Source organism: Dermacentor andersoni, chromosome 2 (genome assembly GCF_023375885.2).
Source record: "Dermacentor andersoni chromosome 2, qqDerAnde1_hic_scaffold, whole genome shotgun sequence".
NCBI lineage: Eukaryota > Metazoa > Arthropoda > Arachnida > Ixodida > Ixodidae > Dermacentor > Dermacentor andersoni.
This window is the reverse complement of record NC_092815.1, coordinates 255,860,648-255,882,624: the sequence shown is the minus strand read 5'-3', so window position 1 is coordinate 255,882,624 and position 21,977 is coordinate 255,860,648.

Genomic DNA, 21,977 nt, shown 5'->3' with positions numbered 1-21,977 from the left:
CATGTTATGAATACGTAAAATTTATAGCAGGCCCATCCCAAAAATTTGGGGACGTCCAAAGCCAGTATATCAAAAAAATGTCTTCTGTTTGATTCTACTCTAACCTTATAGTCCACCGATTTCAAGTGACTGGCCCAGCTAGTAATGCAGGTGGCATGCAGCTCTAACAAGTAGTGCGGCTGGAATAGGAATACTTTATTGTGGCACTGGTGGCCTGAATTCAAAGCCTTTTCATTAAATAACAAAGCTCAAAAAGAACAGTGCCACAGTTATTTTTGTCTTACTGAGACTTCGCTAATACAGCCCACACCCACAGTGGGTGGTGTGTCAGCATGTAGCGGTGGCCTAGCCAGTTAAGGATTTGGGCTAGGAAATAAGTAGTCATGGTGCATGTTGGAGCAGAAAAATTGGCCCTTTTGGAATAATTCGAGTAGTACAGCATTAATGTGTAGCCATTTGGTGCAGCTCATTATTACTGTGCACTCACTAAATGCTGCTCAACAGCAAAGGAAGACACCAAGGCCAACAGCCAGCAGCAGCCAATTAGTACCACGTCAGTATGTTGCAAACGCTTTTCTTTGAATAGGTAAGAAACCTTCATAAACAATTGAAAAATTCATGCAGAAACTCCTCTGGGACTTAAGTACGCTTAAGCATTGTACCACTTGCTCATCTCCACGCAGCCCAATGTCATTATCAACTAATTTTCAAGGATACGGCAGCCTGTAATGGAAAATTTCAGAAAGGCATCCTAGGAAAAGTAAAAGACGTCCAAACGAATGTTACTGAACTTCTTTCCTAAATGGAAGGAACCTCTGGCGTCACGAGGTAATTCATATGCTTGACACCCAAGACAAACTGGAAAGCATAAAATCAGGGCAATTGCAACACACGTTTGGTGGTAGACGACCTCAGTAACAGATTGCGTCACAACAACCTTATCTTTAAAGCAGTCATTGAGCAACTCAGAGACGTGGCAGGAAAAGGAAGGGCTTGTAATTGAGTTAGTTTCTAAATATTTAGGCATTGCAGCTGGTGAAATTGAACGTGCCCATAGAATAGGACAGAAAAGACAAGGCTATACTTGGCTGATAATTGTGAAATTCCTAAACTTAAAAAAGAAAACACATACTGAAAAATGCATTTAAACTAAAAAAGGTTTGAATCGTCTCATGTGGATTGATAAGGATTTTTCAATGAGGATGCAGTCCAGAAACTTCGAGATCTCGGACGTTCCAAACAGAAGCCCGCTGAAAGGTTCAAACTTCTGTTTGACAAGCTTCTACTAAACAACACGATTTGTCTTTGACCATACCACTAATGAAGTAAGTGCCCTCCCGAAACGTCACGTCCTCGTGAGAACCCAGTGATGTAAAAAATGAACGCTGTGATGCATGTGTGTCAATTCTTGTGTCAAACTTCCGCAGCTTATTTCGTAAGCAAGATCACCTCTGTTCTTATCTTGAATCCTGTTCAGGAGACGTTCTAGGCACCGAAACCTGGTTGTCATTCGACATTTTGGATCGTCCTTGTCTCGTCAGTTTTCATTATTTAGAAAACATAAAACTGAATCGAGAGGTGGCGGTGTGTTAATCGCAGTAAAATCTAGTTTGGAAGCTTGCGTTATTGAAACTAATTCCTGCCTCAAAATTGTAAGGGTTGCTCTCTGTCTGCCCACACATTCTACCTCTGTCATTGGAGTCTGCTATCGTCCACTTGATTCATCCCACTACTTTCCGGATTATCTAAACAAGTCTTTAAGTTTTGTCCAGAACAAGTACCCGACATCACCAATATTTCTTGTCGGCGATTTCGACTATCCCAATATTGAATGGCATTGATGCCGACCCCTGTATGGCACAAGAAAAACGTCACTGCCAATATTTTCCTGATATGCTCTCAACTTTGAATTTGCATCAAATTGTTTCTGTTCCCACTCATGGTGATTCACTCTGACCTCATACTAGCCACAGAACCAAATCATGTCACGGAAAATGTATTGGATGGTATCAGTGGCCACAATATCTTGCATTGTGAATTCATAGGTGCCCTAAAGAAACATGAAAATAGAAAGAAATTAATATTTGATTACACCCGCGTGAATGTCAGCGGGCTTGTTAGTGACCTTTCCACCTTTTCTGTCGGCTTCTTGCAGTCATTCCCTCATTGCAACGTAAACACAAACTGGGTTTTTCTTCATAATGGGCTGATCACACTTAAAAAGAAAAGCATATTCCAAAATTCAAAATAACAGCCTGCACAGAAAGCACTTGGTTTGCGACGCATGTGAAACCTATATATTGCAGAGATGAACTATGAGCATCTGTGGAAGATTGCAGGCCCTATCGTGAGCACGCACACTTCTGCAGGACCGTAACAACAACAGCCAAAGATAAATTTTTCAACCATGACATTTCAGACATGCTTAGCAATGACACAAAAATTTAGGAAACCCAAATTATCGAACTTGACGGTACCGTTATCTAAGGATGGTAACATTCTTTCTCTGGCACGTGTTGCTATTGAATTCAACAAGTTTTTTTCATCCGTTTTCACAAATGAGACTCCTGTACCCAGTAGCTTTCAGGCCCCTATTTTGCAGTCAAGCATGCACAACATTAATATCGCTTCTGAAGTAGTACAGTCCTGTATCGATTGTCTTCCAACTAACTCTGCTCCTGGTCGTGATGGCATCTGCCCTAAACTTCTTAAGATATCCAAACCTGCAATATGTCGCATTTTAGCCAAGCTTTTTCAGCAATGTATTGACACGGGATGCGTCCCAAATGATTGGAAGGCAGCTTGCATAATTCTCATATTTAAATATGGTGATTCGTCTAACCCATCAAATTACAGACCAATTTCTTTAACGAGCATGTGCTGCAAACTTCTCGAACACATCATTTCATCTGCTCTAATGAAGTTTCTTACAGAACATAACTTTTTCTTTATCAGTCGGCATGGACCTTTACACGATTGATTTGAATTATTGACTTGCATAACTCCACTCATTCCTTTTATCGAATCGATGTAATATCTCTAGACTTCGCGAAGGCTTTTGACAAGGTTCCTCAATTCTGGCTTATTCATAAACTGACAGATCTTAACATGTGAGGATAACTAGGTGGACTACCATCTTTTTAACTAACCGGTAGCAATCAGTTTTCATCAATGACCATTTGTCTCCATTAAATCATGTCAAATCTGGAGTACCGCAAGGTTCCATGCTCAGGCCTATTTTGTATTTAGATTATATTAACGATATTAGTAATAGTAGGCATTTCATAGACTATTTGCTGATGATTGCGTGATCTACTAACCCTGAGGACACCTGCTACCTTCCATCTTACTTAGACAATCTCCGTAAGTGGGGCAGTAAGCAAGCGGAAATCAACATTAATATAACAAAAGCTATCAGATTCGGGACTACAGCTAAACCAGTGTTATCATCATCATCATCATCATCATCAGCCTGGTTACGCCCACTGCAGGGCAAAGGCCTCTCCCATACTTCTCCAACTGCCCCGGTCATGTGCTAATTGTGGCCATGTTGACCCTCCAAACTTCCTAATCTCATCTGCCCACCTAACTTTCTGTCGCCCCCTGCTACGCTTCCCTTCCCTCGGAATCCAGTCCGTAACCCTTAATGACCATCGGTTATCTTCCCTCCTCATTACATGTCCTGCCCATGCCCATTTCTTTTTCTTGATTTCAACTAAGATGTCATTAACGCGCGTTTGTTCCCTCACCCAATCTGCTCTTTTCTTATCCCTTAATGTTACACCTATCATTCTTCTTTCCATAGCCCGTTGCGTCGTCCTCAATTTAAGTAGAACCCTTTTCGTAAGCCTCCAGGTTTCTGCCCCGTACGTGAGTACTGGTAAGACACAGCTGTTATAAACTTTTCTCTTGAGGGATAATGGCAACCTGCTGTTCATGATCTCAGAATGCCTGCCAAACGCACCCCAGCCCATTCTTATTCTTCTGATTATTTCACTCTCATGATCCGGATCAGCAGTCACTACCTGTCCTAAGTAGATGTATTCCCTTACCACTTCCAGTGCCTCGCTACCTATCGTAAACTGCTGTTCCCTTCCGAGACTGTTAAACATTACTTTAGTTTTCTGCAGATTAATTTTAGTCCCACCCTTCTGCTCTGCCTCTCCAGGTCAGTGAGCATGCATTGCAGTTGGTCCCCTGAGTTACTAAGCAAGGCAATATCATCAGCGAAGCGCAAGTTACTAAGGTATTCTCCATTTACTCTTATCCCCAATTCTTCCCAATCCAGGTCTCTGAATACCTCCTGTAAACATGCTGTGAATAGCATTGGAGAGATCGTATCTCCCTGCCTGACGCCTTTCTTTATAGGGATTTTGTTGCTTTCTTTATGGAGGACTACAGTGGCTGTGGAGCCGCTATAGATATCTTTCAGTATTTTTACGTATGGCTCGTCTACACCCTGATTCCGCAATGCCTCCATGACTGCTGAGGTTTCGACTGAATCAAACGCTTTCTCATAATCAATGAAAGCTACATATAGTGGTTGGTTATATTCCGCACATTTCTCTATCACCTGATTGATAGTGTGAATATGATCTATTGTTGAGTAGCCTTTACGGAATCCTGCCTGGTCCTTTGGTTGACGGAAGTCTAAGGTGTTCCTGATTCTATTTGCGATTACCTTAGTAAATACTTTGTAGGCAACGGACAGTAAGCTGATCGGTCTATAATTTTTCAAGTCTTTGGCGTCCCCTTTCTTATGGATTAGGATTATGTTAGCGTTCTTCCAAGATTCCGGTACGCTCGAGGTCATGAGGCATTGTGTATACAGGGTGGCCAGTTTTTCTAGAACAATCTGCCCACCGTCCTTCAACAAATCTGCTGTTACCTGATCCTCCCCAGCTGCCTTCCCCCTTTGCATAGCTCCCAAGGCTTTCCTTACTTACCAGTGTTATGCAATTGCATAATTATAAAACATGCCCATAGCCTCGGTATTCACAACATCTGGGTGTTCATTTGTCATCCGATCTGTCATGGAACATTTGCGTAGATGTGATTTTCACTAGAGTGTTTTAGTTTAGTGTCATTACGGTCCACCCCGCTCCAAGTTGCCCCGCTAAGCCACATGGTGGAGTGGTGGGTGATTGCATGTTTTAGTTGTATGTCTAGCCTAGTGGAGCAGAGGGACGGATGGATAGGTGCTACGAGTGTCCCCTTTGGAAAGATGTGTGGGTTGCGCCATGAAGCTCTTGTATTGCCTAATGTTCTACCTATGTTAACAAAGAAAAAAAAACCCCACGATGACTTCCCATAACCAAACTTTCTGAACTTTGTCTTTGCAAGCCTCTGTTGTTTGACGTTTCCCTACTTTTTGTCCACCAATCTTCCATTCGCTGCTTACCAATCTTTACTGCATACATTTTTACTTTCCCTCTGCTTGTGCTGAACCCAAGGTCTTCAAGCAGGCCAGTGGTGTATGTGTGTGAAAACATTTATTGTAATGATGTCCGGAGGCTAGACTTCTCAAGCCAAGGCGGGCCGCTCCCACGTTGGCACTGTCAGGTCAAGCCTTTCAGCGACATCATGGGCCCCCTGGACTGCCCTTAGTTGGTCCTGAAACATTGGGCTTTGAATCCTTTTCTCCCACTGTGTCCATCCTTCAACGAGTTTGGTGAGAGTCGCGGGACACCCCGCCAGCATATGTCTGATTCCAATGGTGCCATTACAATCATTGCAGTCCATCTTAATCTCCCTCTCTGGATATATCTTATTAATGGTATATAGGCCAGTGGTGCCTAAATCTACTGCTGGGGAGATATTTCACATTCTAGTAAAGCATGCTCTATTGTTTCCCTAGCTTTACCGCAGCAAGCACATGCTTCTTCCTTCTTATATCTCGCTGTGTAAGTGCGTGTTCTAAGGCATCCCGAGCTCATTTCAGAAAGTAATAAGCTTCCCTTTGAGTTATAATAGATTGTTTCTTTCCCGATATTGTTATTTCCTCTTCAGTAGTTACTCATAGCAGGTTTATTTTCCATTGCCGCCAGCCACGAGATTATCTCGGCCTCTCTGGCTTTCCGCTTGATGTTCCTTTCGTATTTGCAGTGCCTTCTGGCCGAATTCAGGGTAATGAAACAAAATAAAAGCACCTATAAGTAAAACTTATAAGTAAAGCTTTTATAAGTAAAATGAATACATATAGCTTATTTGTCCATAAAGCATCTAAACGTGAACTTGTAATGCATTACTGGTCCATCTTATGCAGTGGAAAATAAAGCACCATCTTGGGAAATGCCACGTGATAGCCAGCGAGCTTGCATTTTGCATCCAATCTGATCCTTTCTGATGCCAACATGTTGCACAGCATGCATCACATACTCCCGCGCTGCGAGGTTTTCAAATGGGTCAGCATGCGCACCTTCTAGCAGACATAAGCCTTCGTCTGTGCAAATCTGTCTTGTAAAGAGCAAGGCAGGCAAGGTGCCTCGATGCACGTGCCAGAGTGGGTTTGTGCATCGACCACCCTTGCTAGAAAAAAATGGCAGCAACCTTCTGCTCAGGCAGCTTGTAAGCGGACCGTGTTTCTGACTCCACCAGACTGCTTGCAGCTAAGCGGAGGGCGCATGTGCATTCACGCTTTCGCTCCGCTCAGCTGCTTAGCCGAGTGTAAAAACGGCAAGCTAGAACACTCTACTAAAGCAACCAGATCACTTGGCTTCATAAGGCACTATTTGCACTCGGCTAACTCCGAGACCGAATTTCTGGCTTACACCACCTTAGTATCCTCTAAAATCGAATATGCCTTCTTAATTTGGAATCCACACATGAGGCCTACCTCGGACACAAACTAGAGTCTCTGCAAAATAATGTTGCTCGCTTCATCACAAGAAACTACTCGCATACATCTAGTTACGGAAATCAAATATTAGATTAATTTAGCTCCTCTCAATATACGCAGGCTTCTGACACTATTGTCCTTCTTTCATAAACTTTACTCCAATCGGTTGTCCCACGTGAGTCTAAATATCAGACTAGCTCATGACATGTGTCTTGACGGCTTGATCACCAACTTAAAATCGCACCCATCTTCACCCACACTAATCCGTTTTTCCACTCACCTCTTCTCCTCGTTATTTGTCACGACTCATTTGTACATAATTTGAAGTTGTTCCTAGAAATCTGAACTACCTCTTACCTTGCTGTTCCGTTCCAGTTGCATTTCTTGATGTTCTTATTTAATATGCAATTTTGCTTTCCTGTTTAGTAATGTATACTTAAATTTTTTTCCATTGTTTTGTAACGTAAAACAGCTCATTGTGATAAGTCAAGTATTTTAGGAACCTTGAACCTCGTCATTACTATGTTTTTTCACACATTGTATATACCCTGTAATAAGTCGTTTTTTTGCACTAATTCATGTTGTTCCAATTCATATTTCTTGTTTAGTTGTGTACTTTTGGTATGTTTTGCTCCTTTCATTGTAATCCCTGTAAGAGATGGTGTCTGCCCTGAAAAGGGTACTTGGCCCATACCATCGTCCGACTCATTCATGCTAAGGATGTTGTTGAAGGGAGGAATGAGGAGTAGGGGATTTATTTACAATATCTACATGAAGGGTGGAGAACATTACATCTGATCAGTCTAGCATGACTGAAATGCACACTGAACAGCCGAAAATGTAAACACTCTCTGTCCTTACTAGATCCCTAGGCCAGGGAAAGCTGCCATCCAACCTTCATCCAATCAAAGCGTCCAAAGTCGTCGAAGTACCCGCCTTTGAGGGCGAAGGTTCACACACTCTCTTGCACTTTTGTTTTACTGAACACACCAAAACCAGTGAGGCCTCATAGACAGGTGTTGTCACGCTTGACTCAAGCTGGCATGTCGTTCCTGAGCTGACTCTGCAGTTTGCTGCTGAATCTATCATGACCATGACTATTACCAGAGTACATGGGGGAATGCCATAGAACAAACATTTCCAGGAGTTTTCTTGCTCCAATTGGTCCCTGAAGGTGACAGCGAACCAGCTAACAATCCTGTCCGCCAAACGTGTCTAGCCTTACTGGCTCCGAAGGGCTATTCAATGGGGGCGTGTTGTTGGCTTCACGAAGCGATTCATTGCAGTGAAGCCAGAAGGTCACTATCCGCGCTGGCCAATCGTAACATCCCCCACCCCTATGCCTCCTGGGCTCTTTAGGGTACTTGAACAAAAAAGACTGTTATGGAAGTTAATATGACCGGTATAAACAGCAGCGTCGCAGCAACACGGACTGCTGCAGACGGCGGCGCCAGGCGTGCTGATGACGTTCTGATCATTATAAGCTGATACTGCTCTTTAGTGCCTTATCCATCCACGTCAAACCATTATGCGCCGCGTGGACCATATCTTGAACTCCGTGTTCTCGTCGCTTGGCCTTGAAGAGCGGGCCCATATCTTGAAAGCGATCTGCGAAAGGTGCAGGATGCGGTGTGTGCTGAGAGATTTGCGAGCGCTGCTTCGATCTCGTGGTAGCGACAGGCAGAACAAAGGTAAAGCCACTCGCTGCTGCATGCTCTATCTATATTGTATGCACTTTTCACTTTGTTGGGTGCTTGAAGGCTGTTCACCTCCGCCGTGGGTCGGCCCAGTATTGCACTATCTCTGGGATTGGCCCACATTTTTATCTTGCGTGATGGACGTTTGGTAAGCATAGAAATGCTTACACATTTAAGAAAATTTTAACACCCAGAACCAGCCAATTACTACCATGGGAGTATGTTGCAAGTACTTTCATTTGAGTAGGTAGATGCCTTTGTAAATAAATAAAAATTTTGTGGGCTAATGAAAGCAGCTGTGTGCCTAGGCGTCGGAGAGGCAAGAAATTAAAACTGCACTAGAACAATTTGCTCTGTCACACATAACAAAAGAAGTGAAGGTGAATGTCTTATGTGCATTGCAAATGACACATGTGCTTTCATATGCACTATGGCATATGCACAAGTGTATTACACCCGATAACAATGCAAGAAGCTCGACAAGAGACTGCCGCGAGGCTATGAACGGCGTCCAGAAGGTGGTGCCATAGCACAAATGGATGCAAAGATGGCAGTGGTGGACACAAACCATTGCTACCATTCCATGCACTCAATTTTGTTACAAGGTGGTTTGCTGGCCTCTGCAAATAGATATGAGTCGATTCAACTGTAAATAGATATGAGTCAATTCATCAGCTAACTGTAGCTCTAGTTACTGATACCCAATCGACCTGATGAAGCAGTGCTGATTAGGGCCAATGGTCAGGGTAGTGTGCCATGAAATTAGCTTTTGGTGATTGTGATATGGGCTGCAAGCAGTTACACGAAGCTTGGTGTTAATATATTGGTACGATTGGCAATTGTTTCCGAGATCATTAGTACGAGTTTTTGATAACTGATGAAGCACTGCTGTACGAGTCCACAAGATCACAGCAGATCTGCTTTCCATGTGAAGCTTTCATCACTTTAACTTGTATATTATTCTACTATATGCAGGGCTCACAAACCATATACAATATTTTCCGGACAATAATTTGAACCTGGCACAAGTAACCTCCCCCTCTTTTCACAAGTCAGCAACTATCACAAGTGTGCACAGAAGTTAGTTCCTGTACTTAAAAGATCACAAATTGTCATACAGTTCTGAACCACGTGCAAGAACACATGTATGCAATGCAAACTGTGTGCCTTCCAGTGGTCAATGGGTCTTAGCGCATGCCATTGTGCTTGCTATGAATGCTGCTTTTGTCACCGTACCCTGTTAGCATCGCATATAGTAATTGCTTCGATTGGTGTTGACAGCCAGGACGAAACTTATACTGAGAGAGGCATGCCTGATAATCAGATCGTGGTATTGGCATGTAAAAACCCAAATTTGTTTTATTTGTTCTTGTTTCGAGACAAACCAAGTGCCCTTGAAATGCTGCATGCAATGCTTTGACCTCGGGCAATCCATTGCATTACTGCAAATATTACTCAATATTTGAAAAGTCTAGTAGATGATCCATCTCAAACTGAATTACTTGCACGTTCACTATTTGTTTTTTACATTTAAGTCTTCTCTTACCCCTGCTGAAAACGCTGCGTTGCCCTGAAAGCGTGAAAATACCACACCTTTGCGCAGTTCGCGTAGCCAGGTTTCAGGCAAGTTGAATTGTAGCTAAATGGTGTAAATGGTGTAGTAGAACCACCACTAAGCATGTGTTGGAAGTCCAGTGCTTAAGTTAGAATAAACTACCCGGTTATCTTTTTCCACAGCTACAAGTAAACAAAAGCTGAAGCGGCCTTCAAGTGTCAAGTGTGGAAAAAGATGTCTTGCGGCAATGGCTGTGACTGAAGACAACACAGGTGTGTATGTGGTTTTCCAATTCAAGCACAGAGGCCACGACTTTGAACTGGGTCGTGTTTTTCTGTCGAAGTCGGAAAGAGCTGCTATTGCTGGTAAGAAACCGCTTTTGCCCTGCTTTATAATACATAAAGAGTGGTTGTTGAGTTTTCAACATCCCAAATACAAGGCAATACTCATGCCAGACCATGCAATGAACTTGGAGCACATGAAATTCATTTGAAATTCATAATTTCCACATAATTCGAGGCCACCTTTACTGACTGCAGGGCATTATAGTTAGTTGACATGATAAACATGTTTATCATTTTGCTACATTGTATCAATGCCTGAAGGGTTCAGAGAGAGAGAGAGAAAAAAGGGAACCGTTCTCCAATTTCACAGCGGTAACAACTACCTTGGCACAGCCAGTGGCCTATATTTGACCTATATGGCTATTCTTATTGCAGGCAACGACTTTAGTTATATTATACTTGTTTGCATCACTTCATGTACCAAGCAGGAAGGTGTAGTGCCTCCTGGTGCACTGTAGGCCACGCAGCAGACTGTGGCTTTTTCTTTTTCTGTTTTATTTTTCAGGCATTCAGTTAACTGTATTGGTATGACTTATGATCCTAGTGGGATTCAATGTCTCAAAATAGCAGTGAGCTGGAATAATTTCCACTTGGGATTACTTAAGGTGCATTGTACATAATTATGTCTGCCATTTTGCCTAAACTGAAGTGCAAGTATTACAGACATCGATGAAACTGCGACCTCTCGCCACTACTGTAGGTCATCCACAGCAGATGTGCTTTCCATGTGAAACTTTCATCAGTTCAAGTTGTATTTTACTCTACTATATGTAGGGCTCACAAACCATGTGCCATATTTTCTGGACTATAATTTGAACTGTTGTACAATCACCCCCTTTCCCCCCTCTTTTCACAACTTTCAAAGAAAAAATATGTGTATATAACTCATTGTATAAGATGGATCTATCTTAACTTGGGTCAGCATCGTGAAATGCGATTGTGCATGTTTATACACTTATCCTAATATATCGTACTTACCCATTTCAGGGCACTAAACTTCAGTAAAAAAAAATTTTATGAGCCACACATTCTAGCAGACAAAATAAACTGCAAGTACATTGCTGGAGAAAAAGAATGTCTCATGTTGGTCTTGCATATATAAATTACACTGTTCTACAATACGCTTGGACGTAAATGAAAAGAAAATGGTGGCACCTATGGTTTGGAAAATATGGTACCTAAATATTTTGAATGCTCATGAAGCAGCTATGTGAATGAAACATGATTGAAACGATCACGATAATTAGGCTTATACCCCTGTCACACGGCGAAAACTAATGTCATTTGAAAATGATGACAATGACGATAGTAAAAAAAAAAAAAGACACGCCTCAAACCCACTTTTGTGCAATAATTATTTTCCAGTATGCTAAATTCCACTAGAATATGTGATCGTTGCTTTCAAACCGTAGTGTTCGATTACTAACTTGTCGACAATGCCAACGAAGTCGAGCCGAGCTAAGGCAAGCAACAGGGCGAAGAGAACGATAGGCGCGTCCGCTACATCTGCTAAAGTGGTACGAGAAGGGCAGTTGCATGTCATCGCCTTTCTGATGTGCATGCGAGCTTTTAATATCCTCATTCTTGGCGCGTGCCACAGGAAAAAACGCGCACGCTTTTATGCCAAGTCAGTTGAAGTGGCCGCGGCCGATGCTCCGGTGAGAACCAACACGACTGCTGCAGCGAAAGCTAAAGATGGCTGTCTGGTCACTGGACTGAGAGTGGTTTTCTGTATTTACCTATGTGATGGACTTCAATGTCGTTAAAGCTATAATTAGGTAATAAAATGGATAGAATAATAGTGATTTTTTTTGTTAAAACAACAAAAGAAGCACGTACTGTTTGCGAAACACTGGTAAACTCGTGGTGTCGAGGATACACATTCAGTTCCAAACGAATGCGAATGAGTTTGGCGAACAGATTTGTTTGTAAATGTCATTTTCGAAAATGTCCTTACGTTTTACCGTGTGACACCAAAGAAATGGCATTATCAGCGAAGGTCATTCGTTGTAAATGACATTAGATTTGCTGTGTGACAGGGGTATTAGACATGAACTCGTAAAACAGCTTCAAGTGTCCAGTCAGTACTCTACTTGACTGAAATAATACTAAATAAATAATACCTTTAACTCAAAAATCCACATGACTGCATAGCCTTCAAAGCATACGTTCACAGGTGTGTCTGGTCTGTAAATATGGATGAATGACTGATAAATCAACCATTAAAAATAATTGCTGAAAGCTTTAATTGACAATTTTTATATTGACATTAATCAAATTATGTGCATCAATTCAGTCAGTAACAGTGATGTTTATATTTAAGTTAATCTAAGTTAATCTGGAAATGCTGCACATGTTTTCGATTGCAGACTGTTGCCCTTCTATGGTGGCATGCCACTATGGAAGTGGCAATAACTTAGGCTATGGAATGTAATTGGAAAATTAAGTTCTAACTGTAGGATAGAAATTGATAACAATGGCAATATTTAGTAAAGGAACTAAAAGTGGAAGACATTTTTGCCCTGGGTAGGATCTGAACCACAATCTGCACATGTCCAGTCCAGTGCAATGCTTTTACAATGGTTCAGTAATGTATTTTGTGCGATCAAGGTTACCAACAGTGAAGGATGAAATTGGCAGCCTAGCTGTAAACTTGGTACACACAATAAATTTCTTCACTTACGTACCTGATAACACTGGTGCAGATAATCCCTATGACGGTTTATCAATGACACCAAACATTGAAACACTTAAATATGTAATATTGCCTCTTCAAATGTAATGTAATCGTGTAGTGTAATTCAGAAATGTAATCTTGCCTCTTCAGCAGCTGAAGGCTGCATAGCACCATGTCCTTGCAAAGAGCTGACCTAAAAAGAACAAAAATTGCGACAGCTTGAACTATTTAACACACCATTGCAAAAGGTTTTTGTAAGTCAATGTAACTCATTATTCAATTAAAGGAAGTCTAAATAATGATATTAAAAATGTTCATCAGTGCCTATTTCACTTCCTTGCGTGCTCGGTAATATTTACTTATGCTTCAACTAATATACACTTTTTCTCCACTCTCTCAAGACAAGCTGCGAGAAGGCGTGTCCATGGATGCAGTACTGGATAATGTGCGGTCCAACATGGATGAGACATTCCACCGCATTAACCTTTTAAGCAAGCAGGATCTCCGCAATATAATGAGGGATGCCAGAGTCTCGAAGACCGAGCGGCTGCGCGATAATGACTATGTGAGCGTGCAACTCTGGGTTGAGAGGATGCATAGTGAAAGGAAAACCCATTGCTCTTCTTTAAACACCAAGGACAACCTGACAAAAAGTGACGTTTTTTTAGAGAAAAAAATGAGGACTTTTTGGATGACAGAGATTTTATGCTAGTCATCATGACCACACCACAACAGGAGCTTTTCAGGAGGCTTGGAACTGATCGTATATGTGTCGATGGAACACATGGAACAGCAGGTGAGCAGTACTATATAAATGCATTAATAATAAAAGCAAGAAAGAGGGAATGCTGTCCGAGAATAATTGCAATAGATATGATGAGTAGTATTCCTTCACACATGATATTTCTCTTAATTTTTCATTTGATGGAGTTCTCAATTATCAGTAACAGAGCAAGAATGAATTTAGCGCTCTGTACACTGGAGATATCATTCCATTGCTACTGTCCTCATCGCTACATGCCCTGCATATCCTGTCTGTATTGTCACCACGGAGTTATAATAGGTCACATAATACAGCTCTTATCACATTTGTCTTGTGGGGATGCGCGACTGTCACACGTCCCCTGATATGTTGTTTTTCCCGCATAGCTTCCGTCTCCTGCATTGCGGCTTTGCCGCGGGCCCCAGGCCACGCGAGAGATGGCGCGAGTGTTGCGCTGCTAACGCCGCCTCATGGCAGGGTTACTTGGGGGCGCAAGGGAGAACACGTTTCCTCTTTGGTTCGGGACGGCAAGCAGCACGGACGTGCCGCCCGTGCGCCGATCCATGCTTCTGCGAGATCGTCTCGTGAGGCCTTGTGCGAAAGAGCCACCGTTCGCGTGACCGTACGCGTGAACGACCGGGCATTGGGATCCAGCAAGGGGCGAACGTATTCGCTCGCTATCCGGTCGCAGTGAGTCGGACTTGCGCGATTTGTCGCACGCCCATCGGCATGTTTTGTGGATAGCAACTCGGCTAGCAGGCATTGATCTATGAAAGGTGCAATAAATGCCCTTGTGATTGTCGTTCCTTTGACCCAAGGTACGGGATGAGAATCCCACAGTCTAGGGTGCAGAAACAGTGCATTGCACTGTGTATTAGTGCCTTCTGTCAGAGGTACAGCTGTCTCGAGGCTGTTTAGCATCCTGAACTGTTTGCCAATTAGGCGAATCACTGATTACTGCTACAGTCAAAAGTGCTTTTTCTTGGTGGCGGTGGGTGGTTCCCGGAGGACCGCAAAAAGAAAACATTTAGAAAATCAGGCAGTCGAAAAAAAAAATTAATGCACGCCTTTTACTGCCATTTAAAGGGAGGTGCTAGTCTAAAACATAACAAGAACCTAGAACTATGAAACCCCAGCTGCTTACATACTCTTATGGTAATTTCAAATACTATATAAATCAGTTTTATAGCAAGTTCCATAGGTTGTGTTCTGTACAATGACAATGTGTAAAACGTAGGCATTATTACCCCCATTTTTTTATCTCTAAACTTCCATAATTGCAGACCAGTGATGGCGCATAATCCTCCAAATCAACTGTAGAATACTGAAATGTGTTACCGAAATCGTTATTCACTGTTGTTTTAAAAAGTGCATATAAGTGTTAAATTAGAACCTGTGAAACCATTTCAAAATGTTTAGACAACCCGTAAGTGTTACTCAAGATTTTATCTTAAATATATAAGTGATGTTGAAGATCAACTCCTCAGTGGTGGTCAAGACAGTTTAGGGTTTCAAGCACAAAGTTGACATTCTGGAGCAGTTTAGGAGCAGAAATATTTTTTCTACTTCGTGTTCCAAAAGTCTTCTTGGAACACTTGGAGTAGTACAGAAGTAATCTAGCCATTTGGTGGAGCTTATTATTACTGTGCAGTCAGTAAGCGCTGCTCAAGAGTGAAGCAAGACACAAAGCCAACAGCAACCAATTAAGCTTGCCTTCCCAAGGACGGTATTCCACGCACATCATGTTGCAAACATTTTTGTTTGGGTAGGCAAGGAACTTAATTTGTACCCGCCCTAGTTGCTTAGTGGCTGTGGTGTTGGGCTGCTAAGCACGAGGTCGCAGGATCGAATCTCGGCCAGAGCTGCCGCATTTCAATGGGGGCAAAAGGCGAAAACACCTGTGCACTTAAATTTACTGTAGGTGCATGTTAAAGAACCCCAGTTGGTAGAAATTTCCGCAGTCCCACACTACGGCATGCCTCATAATCAGAAAGTGGTTTTGGCACGTAAGACCCCATAATTTAATTTTTCTTAGTTTTGTCGACCAACCACAACACTTATCAGGCTTCTTGGTGCTTGTGCTGTAACGGAAGAGAGTATGTATGTGTGTAAATAAAAAAATTTACAACATGCCATCTTACAATGGCCCCTTTTCACTGCTGGTATGCTCCACCACGATACATTGCATAAGCCTCTTCCCCAGTGGCGTAGCCAGAAATTTCGTTCGGGGGGGGGGGGGGGGGGGGCTCACTTTGCAGCTCGGCCTCCTCCTCATAGAAAGAGTCGATGGATCAAATACATTAAACATTAATAATAACTGCGTTGCCATTGCCAAAGATGCTGCAAACGAATTCTTGAACGCTACGCACTGTCAAGACAAGTAAAATGTGTATTTTTTTCATAAAAGAATATAATCGTACGTCTCAAAATTATGCCCGAAATATCTTATATCATGTTTTCTGCATATTTAATAAGGTATGCAAATGTCAGACGAACTTTACAACTAAATCGGTTAGAAACCAGCAAAGCAGTGCATGCCGCTGATATGAAAAATGTAAAGGCCATGAAATGTACAAGTTGAGGGCAAATATTTGAATGAAAATTTGTTAGCCTCCCGGCATTTATGTCATTTGCATCTCTCTCTCTCTCTCTCTATCTTTCTCTCCATGTCATTCAAGAACCTTGTTTACATTTTTGTATGTATGCAACAGCCAGGGAAAAATCTCAATGACGCTGTCCTTTGTTCCAATGTATTGCGCAGCAGCAGCTGTCATCGGTCATGTATTGTGAGTAATTGCACTGAAACTATAGTCAAAACAGAGAGCACATATAAATAGCAGGAGTTCTGCTAAATATAAGAAGGCGAGTCAAATGAAAGGGAGCCAATGCGAATATGTGACAAACGGGGTACTTTATTTAAAAGTAGTCTCATCCATGAGCATTTCGACATTTGTCCCACTGACTAACGAGTCGCGTAATGCCCGTCTCATAAAACTCCTTGTGTCGCTTCAAAAATCTGTAACTGACTCTACGTCATCGTCGGACACGAATCTGGTTCGTTCCCTTGAGCAGTTTTTTCAAATGCTCCCAACTGTGGAAGTCGCAAGGCGACAGGTCTGGGCTGTATGGCGGATGTTGCGGCGTTTCCCCCTCGAACTTTGCCAATTTTGTATTAACCACATCAGCGACGTGGCGACGGTCAATGTTGTGGAGCAAGATGATCCCATTGCTCAATTTTCCACGTCGCTTGTTCTTGATTGCGACGCGCAGCCGATCCGACGTTTCACAATATAGGAAACTATTGATAGTCTCTCCAGGTTTAGCAAATTCGACCAATAATGACCCTTGACGATCGAAAAAAAAAAAGTCCACAACACCTTTCTGCCAGAAATGACGGTCTTTCCTTTCCTTGAGGGTAGTGAATTCAAATGTTTTCACTGTAAGTTTTGCCGTAGTGCTTCACGCTAGTAGTAGCGGCACCATGATTCGTCGCCGGTCCCAATAGCAGACAAAACGTCGTCACCCTCATCGAGATACGGGATTAGATGAGTCAAGGCAGCGCCGAACTTTTCCGTGTTCTGGCGATGGCTCAAAGTCTTGGGCATTCATTGCCCACACAAGAGCCGATAACAGAGATGTTCATGACATATGGTGTGACCCGAACCGTGACTGATGTTCACACGCCCTGCCAATTGACATCGATGCTTATCCTCCGTTCTTGTCTAATCAGCCTTCGCAATTGTGTTGGGCGTGATTGCACGGTGGTTTTGGCCCGGTCATTGATCGTCTTTGGAACTTTCACGTCCTTCTTTGAACCGTTCGCTCCAAAGCTTCACAGTGGCCAATGAAACGCAATGTTCAACACACACGGCAGCCATACGGCGACTAATTTCTTTTTAGGAAACATGTTCATCTGTCAAAAACCTCAGGACACCACGCTATTCAACTTTTAGAGCGTCCATATTTCACGCAACCATGTTCAACCCAGTGTATGAGAGCATTAAAGAACATTTATCCTCACCCCTGCATGTCCCTTTTGTAAATGAGATGCCTATGTGCTATGCGCATGCCTCGCAAATAATGAACGGAACCATTATTGCGCGGAGTGAGTTGGCGCTCTTTCAACTGACTCGCCCTCGTACGTTAGAAATGCGAAGATACAATGGAATATACAAATGTGAAGACATAGCTTGATAAAGGGCAAAAAAGTGTGACTGGAAACAAAGTTCACTGCATATACACAAAACCTCGCAACAACATATTTAAGTATACGTATAAGTCTTCAATAGATCTACGTAGTAAGAAAAATCACTATATATGATGCGTCAAACAATGCAAATATACATGTTGCGCAACCACAGATTCACAGACCACAGCCCCCCCGCTCCTCCAATCTCCCATTGTATCGCGTGCGACGGAAGGTGGCGCGCTTCCTCCCCGCTTTTCTCCCTTGCGCACACAAGACTAAGCCACCATCATCGGCTCACCCATGTCGCCCCTCCCCTGCCCTCACGCAAATACAGCATGCGGCGCGCGGTCACGATGTTATCGCCCTTGGACTTTATTTATACAAAACATGAGGGCGACGGCGACGGCAGGAATGTTCCTGGAGTCGCCGCATAGCTGCTATCGCAACATTATAATAAGAGTATTCGGCAACTGAAGCGTCCCGTGGCCCATTATTTCCGCAAAAGACGTAACAAAATAGAACTTTCACCATGCGACAATTCGCTGCGCCGAAACAATCTTTTTTTTCCTTTTGTGGGGAAGGGGGCACCGAAATGAAATAGCGCAAAGGAAAGCATGTTGGCTACAATTGACTGCCTACTTTGGGCACCTAGTGTGGCTACCGAAGGGATATCGAAGAAAACGTGAGACGCTCGGTCCACAGAGAACATTACGCATAATGCTGGGTATCCTACACCGGCGAGACAAAATTTTCCAGAGGTTGCGCTCAAGCGAACGCGTTGCAATCCGTAGAGTCCCCGCAGTGCTGGTGGCGAGCGACTATGCATTGTTTCTTTTTCTCGTTTGCTAAGCAGAAAGTGCCCAAAACTCTGCCAGGTGAAAATCCAGTCGGCCAGAGAAAAACGAACGCGCATCGAAGTGCGCCGCGCGGTGGTCGATGCAGCAAGAGGAAAACGCATGCGCTCTGTCTGGATCGGCAGACGGCGGGTATCGAGAACAAAAAAAAGAAAAGAAAATGTGGCTCAATGTGCCCTCGCAAACAAAAGTCCAAGTAGAAAAATAAATAAGAACTTAGTTACCTTTGCTGGCTTTAGTGTCTTGACATGCATGCTTTGGCGCAGGTGAAAAAAAATGTTGATATTCTTTTATGACATGAAGGCACAAATGAAGCACCACAACGCTTCGTCTCATCGAACCTCGAACCTCGTTGCGTGCTTTGTCAACTTCTCTGATAATGTGTTGATTTGGCTTGTCTCGTTGTATGGTCCAATGCACGACTTTAGAAAATGCAATGCACTTTGGGCATCAAATGTTTATAACAGCATTAAACCCACAAAGTTTCGGAACTGAAAATCTAAAGCACGACTTTGGAGACGTCAATGCACCTTTCGCATGAAAAAGTTATGAGAACTTTATACCCATAAAGTTTCAGAATTGAAATCCAAGCGCTCCGTAGATTCTGCGGCCTCCGCGAGATGCCGAGACGAGCCCGCTCGACATCAAAACGCCCTCGAAACTTTGTGCTCGGATGGGGTTCCTTGCGTTACGATATGTGACTCCTGATGCATGGACATTCCCGCGAAAGCCAGCCCGATTTCGCAATGTTCACGCTAAAATGTCTTTCCGAGCGCGAAAAGGACATTCTAGACAAAACCGAGCATGATTTCCGGCCCCGGAAGTTGTTTCGGTCGGCGGCGCATGACAACACGAAAAAATTTCGGGGGGGCTCAAGCCCCATAAGCCCCCCCCCCCCCCCCCCCCTGGCTACGCCCCTGCTCTTCCCGTAGGAAGCTATATTGCAGCAAAGTTGACGCTTGAAAACCGGCATTATACAACACTTTCTACAATGGTTGTGCCTTCCGCACTTTGAAGGCAAAGCATTTCAGCATCCGAAATTTCAGCTTTGCTTATAATTAATTGCCTCTGTGAGGTACGTGGCAGTGTTGCAAGGATACCCGAATTCTCATGCATGTCCGAAAAATAGTTTGTTGGGTGTATTTCTGCTTGGTAATGAAGACGGCTACGACAGTGCACATTAGTGACACAACAGTGGCCAAATGCTCAGATTCCTTTTAAGTAGAGTGCTGTGTGCTTTTATGACTTTGATGAAGTTAGCATCTGAATTTGCCATACACACACCTGCAAATTATCTATTCATTAAACTCACGCACACATAATATCACTATAATGAGAAATGCATAGTGTTTTAGCTGTTCCTTGCAGAATGTTTTCTGACAACTGCTTTGATGATGGATGGATGAATAAATTTCTTGACGTCCGTCGGTACGTGCGATTAGTGCGCAGTGGGCCACTCCCACGTCGGGACAGAGAGGCCATGCCCCTCCGCCGCGTCGCGGGCCCGATGGACAGCCCAGAGCTGTGCTTCAAGGTCCGAGCTGTGTGGAGCTCGGTCCCACTCTTCCTTGGTGGTCCTGGCACCAGGGGGCAAGCCCAGAGCTTGTGATCAAGGCTAGCTATATCCTTACAGTAGTGACACGCATTGTGAGGGTGCACTTCCGGAAAGATATTGTGCAGGAAGGCCGGGCATGCGTAGGTGCCTGTCTGAAGCCACCTGTACGCGACTTCTTGTGCTTTATTGGGTGCTTTGTGCGGTAGCGGCATGGTTCTCTTGACTAACTTGTAATGCTGGGTGAGATCGTTGTGACGAGGGGATCGTGATCGCTTGCCCATCCTGCCGAGAGGGAGTCCGGGCTCACACGGTGAGTTAGATCTTGTGCAGTCTCGTGTGCTGTCTCGTTGAGGTCACTTTTTAAGAACAATATTTGATCACGAATATACTCTTAATGCTTCACACACAAAACAATTTGTTACCTTGTTGAGTCCATGAAAGGGTTGTATTAAGAATAATTTTTGGCAGCCTTGTTGACAGTTTGACAGCATCAATCAGTGAATCCTTAACAGGCACTCTGCAACACTTTTTCGAGAAGGAAAGCCAACCTACTGAGTCTCCAACACATGTGATTTTACATTTTGTCACAACCTTAATGCAGCTGGCACATCTGGGTTCAAGCTTATATAGTGCTAACTTAGGCAAGTTGGCACAGGTTGCAGCACTTCATTTGTCTCCTTTATGTCCTATGTGTTGTAATGCTATGTTATTTATTCAAGCTCATACTTCTGAGCAGCAAGCAAAATGCAGTTGACTTCATTCCGTTAATTCGACTCTGACGGGACTGACGAAACAGATTGAATTATCTGGTGGGTCAAATTTAAGAAGATGCAGAAGAAATGCCAACACACATGACTGGCCATGGTTTACGTACAGATTCTAACATGCCCCAGAGTGAAACACGCGCCCGCTGTCTGTGTGTCCAAAGTGTAAACTAGCATAGAAAGGACAAAAGCCCCTAAAATGAAAGAGAAATCAAATGCGCACACAATTTTTATTTAAAAAAAAACGGACAAGGCTCCAATGTGTTGCACATTGCAACCAATTTTCCAAAGTCAGCTTCGCCGCAATACATTTGTGTTATGCGGTAAAGCATACGAAAATTGCCAAGAAAGTTCTGTTAAAGATGGCACATTAGAAATGGGTGAATACCACAATCAGACGCTTTGATCTGTGATTATTGCTTGGAGCTCCTCCTGGGCAGGCAGAAAATAGGCATTTCCTGCAGGAGATAAAGTCTGTTTCACACATCTACTGTCCTCTAAGGTATGTCACCAAAGGGGTCGCTTATTGGGTTCACTGTAGGGGTCAGCATGCATGCTGACTGCTCAAGTTGGAATTATTGGGTGAAGGCCTATTTTAGTATCAACATAACCGAAGTTTGGACCTATAGAAATGCACGTGTGTCGGCTGGGACTTTCAGACGGGATCAAATTTATAGGAGTCTACTGTTCTGCAGCCACTGAGCACTGCAGCATGCCAATATTCTGCTATGTGTAGTAGGA